This window comes from Aulostomus chinensis, chromosome 10, assembly GCF_037954235.1.
Source record: "Aulostomus chinensis isolate RoL2024-O1b breed Wild chromosome 10, RoL_Achi_v1.0, whole genome shotgun sequence".
NCBI lineage: Eukaryota > Metazoa > Chordata > Actinopteri > Syngnathiformes > Aulostomidae > Aulostomus > Aulostomus chinensis.
The window spans coordinates 18,454,029-18,463,636 of NC_141329.1; the positions used below are offsets into that span (position 1 = coordinate 18,454,029).

The following is a 9,608-nucleotide window of genomic DNA, read 5'->3' on the forward strand; positions in this document are numbered from 1 at the left end:
CCAAACACATTCAGTCTGCTTCCTTTCTCATTCTGCCTATTTAACACCACTATACCTCCAACAAGTTGCCAATACTTTTCCTCCATCCTCACCCATCTCCCTCCCCTCTGCGCTGGGTTGACATTTAAAGGGCTAGTATGGCCCCAAGCACCGTGGTGTCATGCCCTTGGGCCTGAGATGCCCTCTCTTCCTCTCTCTCTCTCATTCTCTCTCTCTAACTCTCTCTTTCTATGTCTTACTCTCTCTGTCTTTGGCCCGGCTAGGTCAGCACAATCAAGCTAGAGGAGCATTGCCAGAACAGAAGAAAATGGAGTATTTCTGGAGTTTGAGCATGGCTATGCTGACCTTGGCTAAGAAGGGTCAGGGGAAGCGAGGCAGAGTTTGACAGATATCATTTCACCAATATGAACTGAAACAGCCGGTGTAAAATGTATGCATGAAAACGTCTCAGACTTCTGCAGAGTCAGTGCAGAGTTTGAAACTGAGAGATTAGTTGTTAAAGGGGAGATCAGGTCAAATTCATACTTTTAAGTCATTTTTCATTGTTATGGCAGTGAAGGAAAAGCAGAATGTCTGAATTTTACCACTAACAAAATCCTAGATCATCAAGCCTCAGTGAGTGCATATCCCCTCAAACCAAGTGACACTCGTCACAACACTGTGATCAGAATAAGGACAACCTCCAAGAACTTGTTGCTGAAAGTGCATGGAAACAATAAAAGGGTACTTAAAAATCCCTGCATGGCAGAACCAGTCCAAAGTCTTTCGGGGGTCCTTCAGGTTGGGGTGGTGACATGCAAAAGTCATGGATCTGTGAACGTGTTCCTACCAGACGTGTTTGTATTGCACGATGGTTCACAGAAGAAAACTCCTACAAAGTTTGTTAATGCTCAGCACACTTGCAGCAAAACAAGGGTTTAAAACAAACACAGTCTTTTATCAGGACATAATTTATCTACACAACTGTGTACTACCGCTCACTGTGTTTTTAAAGGTGATTTGCTATGGTTTGTTTCACTGTGGAGGACAGTTGGAGGTGAGCACCACTTCCAAGGGAGGCATGTCCTTGACAAAATGTAAGGGACGTGGGTTTATTAAGCTTGTTTGTTCGCTAAGTGTCAAATCCTGAGATCTAGTACTGTGAGACTACCTTAGACCATACCATGATTGACCAACAAACAAATACTACAAAAACTGCCAAAATAAAAGCATGCTCACTGTGACAACACTAACATCCTAAGCATTTGCTAAATTTGCTAGCAGTAAATATAACACACCACTGAGGCTTAGTTTACAGGTATTTGGACATGAACCAAGGAACCAACCTGTATTTTGATCTTAAAATCATCCTGTGTGGAACGTGAATGTCCGCAAAGTTTCATCTGTTGCCATTCATAGCACTTCCGTTCAATCACTACCCAAACATAAGTGGCAGCATGTATGAAGATGTACTCTGCACTTTTAGATTTTTTTTGAATATTTACTTGGCTTGGAATCAATAAGGGAGTTATAAATTAAAACTCCGGTGAGTGCTGAACCTCCCAGGACCCCTTCATTGACAGATGACTTTGTCCTCTGCTTAGGTTTAAGACTAAGATTCATCTGACTATAGGAAACCCATACATTTTTTGTCAAGCTTCCAGGCTACAACATTGACCGTCCTCTTTTTCAGAGAATCTGGAGAAGGAAAGCCAGGGTGGAGCAGAGGGCAGTGTACCTCTGTCTAACAACTTCACCTCTGTCACCTTCTTTATCTCACCTAGATAAATGCACTTCATGCCAAATTAGGCTGCGTACAGTAGGACAGAGGGATCAAAAGGAGACACAGACAGGAAGCAATTTAGTCAAATATTTAGTGCCTCACAAATACACACACACACAGCCATTCTCGATCCCGACCCATACCTAAATGTTTATCTCTTAATTGACCCTATCTGTGCTTATCTAATCTCTCCCTCCATCTTTCTGTCTCGAACTATCTCTTCATCTCTCTCTCTCCCTTTCTCTGTCTCTCTCTCTGCGCAGACACATCGGCGTAATGGACAGGGGCCTCCACAGTAATTATTCAATCAGCCTCATAACCTTGTCGCAGGTTGGCCAGCCCATTAATGCACTCACCCAAGTGGACCCCGCCACTTTGACTGCTAATGCTGTAGCTAGCTAGTAGCAAAACAGCCTGAATGTCACAAGTGTCATCTAGACACTGAGTCTGGACAATCCTCTCAGCAGAGCCCAGTCAACTTATTCTGTGATGGGATAATGTCAAATAGATGGAAAAGGAGAGTGTGACTTCAGAGTAAAAATACAGTGCAGCCACAGCTGTATCAACCTGTATCAAGCGTGACCGGAGGTGTTTGCAATGTGTTGCTGCAGTACTACATATTCATAAATGTGGTGTGTGTATGAGTGTGTGTTTGAGACCCCTACCCTATAGAGCCATGCTCTCTTGGCATATTCTCAGCAGCAACAGAGAGGAGGGCACTGCGGTGAGCGTTCACAGCCGCTGTTTGCCGTGCATTTCGCTGGCTGCTTGCTTGGCTCCCGCTCTGTTTATTTTCAGCAGGGACGTTTAATTAGGGCCTCCAGCTGTCAGAGGTTCGTTAGCATGCCCCTCCTCTCCCTGACTCGACCCTCCCCGTAGGGAGTCAGTGGCAAGGCAAATGAACACATTTAAGTCAAACAGCACGCAGACAGACAATAGCCCCACTGCCACGCCACCAGCTCCCCTAGGTAGAGACATGGTTGTTTTATGCCTCATCTCCTCAACCCCTGGGGCCCAATCCAGAGCCTGGCTGAGACTGCCAATGTGGCTGCAGAGGAGCTCACTGGAGATCACATGTGCACCGCCATCCAGAAAAGGTGAAAAGAAGGCTGAACACTATATAATATAGGTTATCATTTAAAAAATGATAATAGAATAGCACCACATTTGAGTCATGTGACTCAGCTTCTCCTTGTTTCCCCTCACCCCTCAAATGCACTCTTTCGAATAAACCAATAAAATATTGAAAAAATGACCACCTACATGTATAGGGGCATTCAAAATACTATAACAATGGCGATAATATGTGTCTGATATGGGTTTTTTTTTGCATGAAACAATATAATTACCACATTAAAATCCTTAAAATGTCACCCACTCCTCACTCATTAAATATTCCAGAATATATGAATATGACATTTTTCATTTCACACAATGACCTGCTTGACATAAGATGACTGCTACTTCACTATATAACATCCATTATCAGCGATTTTACCCAAGAGGCTACCCTGGAGTTCCCACATCATACTCGTGTTTTCAAAAATCATCCATGTAAAATCCATCCATCCATCCATTTTTTACTGCTTATCCTGTTAAGGGTCGCGGGGGGGGGGGGGGGGGGGGGGCTGGAGCCTATCCCAGCAGCATTCGAGCAAGAGGCGAGGTTCACCCTGAACGGGTCACCAGTCCATCGCAGGGCCAAGACATAGAGACAGACAACCATTCACACTCACAGTCACACCTACGGTCAATTTAGAGTATCAATCAGCCTCGTCCCCTCTTGATGTCTTTGGACTGTGGGAGGAAGCTGGAGTACCAGAGAGAACCCACGCAGGCACAGGGAGAACATGCAGACTCCACACAGAAAGACCTCGTACTCGAGGCGGGGCTCGAACCCGGAACCTTCTTGCTGTGAGGCGACAGTGCTGACCACTGCACCACCATGCCGCCCCCATGTAAGATCCTGTTTTCAATTAGATAATTTTCATTTTCATCAAATAAAAACAGCATTCAAAATTCTATGCATGCATCATTCCACACATGATGGGGGGGGGGGGGGGGCAATAGAAGGTTTTCATCTGATCACAAAATTGCAAGACATTTCACTTATTCTGGTCATTCTGCAGCACTTGTACTTATTTAATCAGAACTGTTTTTCAAAGCTTTTCTCTCTTTCTATGTACAAACTCTTAACTTAATGATAACCAACTGAGGGTAAAACACACATAACTGTGATTCCTGAGGATAATATTTTAACCAAACAGTGAACACTCAATATCACAGAAAATGAAGAAAACATGGCTGGGAATTACATGAACAGAATATTTGATGTAGCTAGTTTTCTATCTTGCCTTTCATGTTGTTGAGTAGTTGTAAATGAGTGTCTGGAACGTCTGGGGAGATGAAGTTTGGTATTCTGGTTGGAGGGCTAAAAACTACTTATCATGCATTACAGCCCTGGTTGGACCTCAGGATTTGGAAGTCAAAAGACTTTTTAATGTACAATTTTTCAGCCGCTGATCAATCGACAGCTGCTGGACATAGCGATCTCTCCCCCACTCTCTCTTAATATTCCATATTTGCACTTGCTCCGCGTGCTGCTTCCGTATCAGAGCGAAGGCTGTGGTTGACCTTGACGACTCTGGATCGTTCCCAACCCAAGGTTCTCTCCAACTCTCAAGGGCCCTGACACCCCCCCCCCCCCCAACTCCTTTACCCCCTTTGACTCTCCCATCATCCTTGCACCCCCACTCTCTCCCCTAACCCCCTCTTTGCTCCTCTCTGGCCCCTGCTTGGGTCATTAATTATCTAATGGAATCAATACGCCGTTAGATTGGACCAGAGTGACCCCGCCCGCCCCCAGGTATCTCTGCAGTGATGAGGAGGAAGAGGAGGGTATAAGACTGGCGTAAAGGAATGATGAGAGCAGTCTGTGAGTGAGGAGTCTATATAGTCATAGTGCAAACCATCCCTAAACTGGAAGAATACAGAATAAAGAGATCAGTGATAAATAAATGATTAGGGAGGGGAAGTGGGAGGGGAGTTGAAGAGCGAGGGGGGTGGAGAATGAGAAGAGGCGGAGGAATAAAGGTGGAGAGTGAGAGAGAAGGGGAGAAATGATAGAAGGATGAAGACAGATAAAAAAAGGGGGGTTTTCTAATGTTCACTCTTGGTAATCGATAACTTTCTCCTCCTCCTCTTTTATTACAGGGAGCTTTGGTGAGCCCAGCTTTGATGTCCACTCCTCACAGGCGTGGAGCTACGCTGAATCCAATCCATGTCCGTCATAATTACCGTCTACCTCAACATGTATACACAAAAAGATGCTCCACTTCACCTGCACTTACTGTAATAAATAGCATGCTGAAGCACAAAGAATCCCCCAGTTCCTCCAAAATACATCCTCTAAAGATTGCAAGAGGGTTTTTTTCCACAAATCAACTACATGTCAAACATCGATCAGCACTGAAAGAGAGGAAAGAGCTGGAGGCAGCACAGTAACTTGAAGGATACAGACCTTTTTGATCATAAACAGCAACCTTTTTTTTCCAGACAGCATAGAGATGTTCTAATTTTTTCTGCATGCATTACTGGACAATGTTTTTTTTGTTGTTGTTGTTGTTTTTTTTACAAAATACAATTTATCTGCTTCGAACAGTACAAAAAGTAACACTGCAGTTAGTTCTCCTTCACACATACACGTTTGGGAATTGAAACTGCACTAAAAATGATTAAAAAGATTAAATCTAATCAAAAGAAGTTAATCATCACTGATTATTCTGATATTTATGCTAGCATTTACAAAAAAAGCTGGTTCAACAAAAAAGCAGGAATCAATGTCCATGTAAAAAGTTGCTTATTTTGACTATTTGCAGTGTCACTGTGTGAAGTTAGTGGTAAACAGACGGTAAAAGTAGAAGGGAGACAGAAAGTTCTCCCTCTGAATGTAGAAGAGTCCGCTAAGTGGATGCAGCTCTCTATAAGGCTGAAGACGGTAAATCCACTCCCGCAGGCAGAGACCACATCAGCACTGACCTCCAAATAACCACAGGCCACAGCACGGAACACAGGGTCACTCATTCTCTCAACAGACACAGACACACACACACTAATGTGTACACACGCAATTCCAGGTCTTGAAAGCACTCTCACAACTCTCACACACAAGCACAAGGGGAGGTCCACATGCTAATACGCTCTACAGACACATCAATTACTTGGTGCAAAGTTCATTCTGCCATAATCATAAGATTTGCACTGGTGTTTTGATGCAGACTGGAAGAAACCATTTCAGCACTGTCTGAATACTAACTTCTGCATCATTGAATACTTTTGAAAATGAGAGAAGCAATACAACAAAGTTCTAAACAATCAAACTAAATCACTTGATCTGATATTGCCTTTTTTTTGCCTTTACATTGTGTGCATGTCATAAAGTAACTACATGTGCACGAGTGTGTGTGTGTGTGTGTGTGTGTGTGTGTGTGTGTGTGTGTGTGTGTGTGTGTGTGTGTGTATGTGTGTGTGTGTGTGTGTGTATGCGTGCAGGCCGGTGGATCCCTTCAGGCTAGTGTGTGAATGACAGCGGGGGTTATGTAAGGAGCCACAGCGGGGCCGAAGTGGACAGTCCGACCGGAGATCAGGTCAGCAGAGTGTGACACTAAACACATCTCCCTGACACTGCACTGACACCCTCTGTCACAAACTCACACACTGTCTGTCAACACTCTTCACACACACACATGCACGCAAAGCAAGAGCAGGAAGTGTGTGAGCGGCTGTCCGTCAACACACCAGACACTGACCACCTTAGTGTATGTGTGTGTGTGTGTGTGTGTGTGTGTATGTGTATGTGCGTGTGTGTGTGTGTAGAACAGCAACAGAGAGGCAAAAATATCAAGAGAGGAGAAGAAAGTGGAGAGAGAGAAGGGGTAGTGGGTCCATCTACCTGCATACCTGTCAATGAGTCATGAAAACAACTCAACCAAGATAAATGTACATAAAACTGTATGGAAAGTCATTGCCCTTTTCTTTGTGTACCTTGATTCATGCTATGTGATTATCCTTTCTGCACTAAAGAATTTTGCAATAAATCGCAGTAAGGAAAACCAGATGTAAACCTGAAGGCATCATCAAATCACACAGATGTGCTGATGCAGGAAAATAAAATGATTCTTATCTAAAAATCCTACTCTTAAACACACCACATCACATTTCCCTTCTGTATGTCACTGAACAGGACATTTTGTTGTCAATATTTTTCCTATCACAACGGTAATCCAAGTCAGGGTAGGGTACATGGATGCCTGTTGGCATGAACGGCAGTGCCTTAAATCTGAGCCAAAGAAGAATCCTGTGTCTGGGTCTAATAAAAACGGCCTAAAGGTAGGTCACGACCAAGGCGCACGACACATGCAAGGACTGAAACGGATGGTGAGGTTTAGTGGTTCAGTGGGCCGATGCACGTATGTGACGACACAGGTTTTTTTTCATGTCAGTGTCGTAATCTGAGTTGTTTTAATTATGTGGAGCAGATTAAATATAAGGTAGTAAATTACTAAATTTGTAAGATTTTGACACGTCATCCTGACAGCGATTTCATACTGCAGGTAGTTATTTAGTGTCGGTTTAACTCAGGCACCTGCTTTTCATCTATAGCAGATGTGTGTGTGTGTGTGTGTGTGTGTGTGTGTGTGTGTGTGTGTGTGTGTGTGTGTGTGTGTGTGCGCACGTGCGTGTGCGTGTGAGAATGATGCTGCTGGCGGAGTAAGAAACACCACATTTTATGACAAACACAGATTTCTGTTCAGGGCGAACAGCGAAACAAAGAACAACAGCTACATACGGACAATGGCAGGTGCACTAATTCGGGTAGGAAATCTTAACAGGCAATATTATAGTAAAGGGGGTTGATTTGCACATGCACACACACATTTCCCATGTGAAAACAAAAAAGTTGGCACATCCAGACTGACTTTTACTTCAAGGGTCAAGCCTCAAAATACAATATGAGTGAATTATGACCAAAGAAGGAGAAGAAAACCTAGAATCTGAAATTATCATCTGATGGTTTGATGTTATTTACTTTACAGCAGCAGTGAACAGTGTGCGTTTGTCACAGTCATTCTGCCAGTTTGGGCCACCTGCTGCAAACACCCCGAAGGCACCGAATGTTACTGAGCCAGTAAACTGTGACCAATTCTGCCTCTGCAGGTGGAGACGGACAGGCAGCCAGTCACTCACTGCTTCTATATCTGCGCGCGCACACACACACACACACACACACACACACACACACACACACAAACCATTTATCTGAAAGTAGTGGGCCACCATTATTGAGGTCATTCATTGCAACGTAAAGATACATAATTATTTGGCTTATCTGTAAAGCAAAGATTAGGCTATTTGCACTGAAATTCTTAATTAAAAATGTAATGGCTGAAATTCAGCAATAACTTTGTGTAAACAGCACTAAGGCACACGTTAACAAATTATACCTTCAAGGAATAGCAAAGATTTAGTCTTTTAATCATATAGAAGAAATATTAATTTAGAATTATAAAAGTAGACTTTTGTGCAAAAGAATGTATGTCTAATATCCATGTGTATATATATATATATATATATATATATATATATATATATATATATATATATATATATATATATACACATATATGTGTGTGTGTGTGTGTGTGTGTGTGTGTGTGTGTGTGTGTGTGTGTAAACATTTATTCAAGTAGACGTGTGACAGTAAAAGCAGGACCCTGGAAAGTAGAGTTCTTTTTTAAAAGAAAACTACATTATTTTTTACTGACTAGATCATTTATCACTAAGAAAAGAAGAACAAATTTTTAAAAAACGAGCAAAAAAAATCGTTTCTGCTCTTTGCTTCTGTGACAATTAAGTCAGGGAAAAGTAGCCACTTTAACAAAATGAAACAAAAAGTTTTCACAGACGAATACACCTTGATATTTTTATCATGCAAAAACAAACAAAACAACTTCAGGTTTAGATTTAACAACAGCAAAATTCACCCTCACAAGATTTGAACATCAAAATCAGGAAAATGCATTTTTTTGACCAAACAGCCAAATCTGATAAAAGGCAATAACTTTATGTGTATGGATTTGTTTCTGTGTGTGTGTGTGTGTGTGTGTGTTTGTGTGTGTGTGAAAACCCAGACCAGAGAAAGTGTGTGTAGATGCAAGCATGCATATGCGTGTGTGTGTGTGTGTGTGTGTGTGTGTGTGTGTGTGTGTGTGAGTGTGTGTGTGTGTGTCTGTGTTGAGCATAAGTTGTTAGATCTATTATCTACTCACCTGACGGGCATTTCCAGCGTTCAGTGTGCAGCTGTTGATCTTTGTCTCTCTCTTCCTCTTCCTCCCCTTCTTCCTCTTCTTCTCCTCTCCAGTGCCCCTGCTCTGCCCTGTTGGTGCCCCCACCACCACCACCACCACCACCACCTCCTCCTCCTCCTCCTCCTCCTCCACCACCTCGATCTTAAACACAGCAAACAAACACTGTGTGTAGGAGCCAAAGGGGCTGGGACAGGGGCAGCGTCAATCCCCTCACTTTCACAAAAGCCGTGACCACGCAGCCGGACACACTGTGGACTCCCGTTGTAGGTGTGTGTGTGTGTGTGTGTGTGTGTGTGTGTGGTGAAGAGAGAGAGTGAGAAAGAGAGAGAGAGAGAGAGTATGTGTGAGTGTGTTTATGTTTGAGAGTAGGGCTAGCTGATGTAGCTGATGTAGCTCTCCTTAGCTCTTAGACTCACTTCACTAACACTCTGCTCCGCTGCCTCCAGGAGATGGACTCGGATTAGGACACAGCCAGTGTG

The 9,608-nt window shown here is 43.2% G+C and overlaps 1 protein-coding gene across 1 annotated transcript in view; it reads right to left on the reverse strand.

Moving 5' to 3' along the window:
- npas1 (neuronal PAS domain protein 1) overlaps positions 1-9,194 on the reverse strand; it is a 40,022-nt gene extending 30,828 nt beyond the window's left edge. The window contains exon 1 of the mRNA XM_086215186.1: positions 9,091-9,194. The gene's annotated coding sequence lies outside the window, so the exon portion shown is untranslated. The remainder of the gene's footprint in view (positions 1-9,090) is intronic.
- Positions 9,195-9,608: the final 414 nt, after the last annotated feature.